Source organism: Sinocyclocheilus grahami, unplaced genomic scaffold (assembly GCF_001515645.1).
Source record: "Sinocyclocheilus grahami isolate Dianchi unplaced genomic scaffold, SAMN03320097.WGS_v1.1 scaffold733.1, whole genome shotgun sequence".
NCBI classification, from domain to species: Eukaryota; Metazoa; Chordata; class Actinopteri; order Cypriniformes; family Cyprinidae; genus Sinocyclocheilus; species Sinocyclocheilus grahami.
Window position 1 is genome coordinate 573,551 of NW_015505912.1, and position 858 is coordinate 574,408.

The window sequence follows — 858 nt, forward strand, 5'->3', positions numbered from 1 at the left end:
ATCTCATACAGGTTTAGAACAACAACAGAATTTTCATTTTTGGGTAAACTATTCCTCTAGAGCAGCCTAATATAGCTGCTGTTGCCATTTGTGTCGATAATGTAAATCAAACATCAGAAAGAAAATCACTTACTGTCCTTGACTGAATCACTTTTGTCAGTTAAATAAGAATGAATGTATATTGAATATGTACAGGGAAGACCATTCAGTCTATTTTTCAATTTTCTTTATACATCATAATATTATTCAGTGCTTTCAAGTTTTTCAAGTAGGCCGATTTCTTATGATCTTTGTTCTGTTGTAGCTTAATTTGTGACTGTTTACTTGTCTTCAGTAAGCTTATTTTTACTTAGGCTAGTATTATTTTTTGTGATATTGAAATTGGTAACAAAAATTATGAAATTTCAGTGCATCAAGAATTTTGATGTGGGATAAAAATCCTATTTAAAGCTTTATATATATATAATTATTGTGATGGGGGGGCTCTGCAGTAAGTCATAGCCCCGGGGCCCAGTGCAGTCTTAATGCGGCCCTGGTTGCAGCAAGCCTCCGTCGTCGAATCTGCCGCCTCTGCTCACTCTAGCCCTCCGGCCGTTCCTCACTCTAGCCCCTGGCCTCCGCTCACTCTAGGCCGCCGTGTGTGACGCTGTGTTTCGTTGTGAAAGCGAAACTACTTTGTTTGGCTTTCCAAAAATGGACACGACTAGAAATCAGTGGTTAAATTGTATTTACAACACTGTTCCAGAACACTTCAACCCAAATATTCAGATGTGTGCAGCACATTTTATGGAGGACTGTTTCCTGATCCTGGTAGAGTAGACTACAATGCCGGCTGTTCTGACTCACAGACTGTAAGTA

General features: G+C 39.0%; 1 protein-coding gene across 1 annotated transcript in view; it reads left to right on the forward strand.

The window, feature by feature from the left end:
* Positions 1 to 858, forward strand: part of fam117ab (family with sequence similarity 117 member Ab) — a 14,096-nt gene that overhangs the window by 12,127 nt on the left and 1,111 nt on the right. The gene's annotated exons all lie outside the window — the stretch shown is intronic.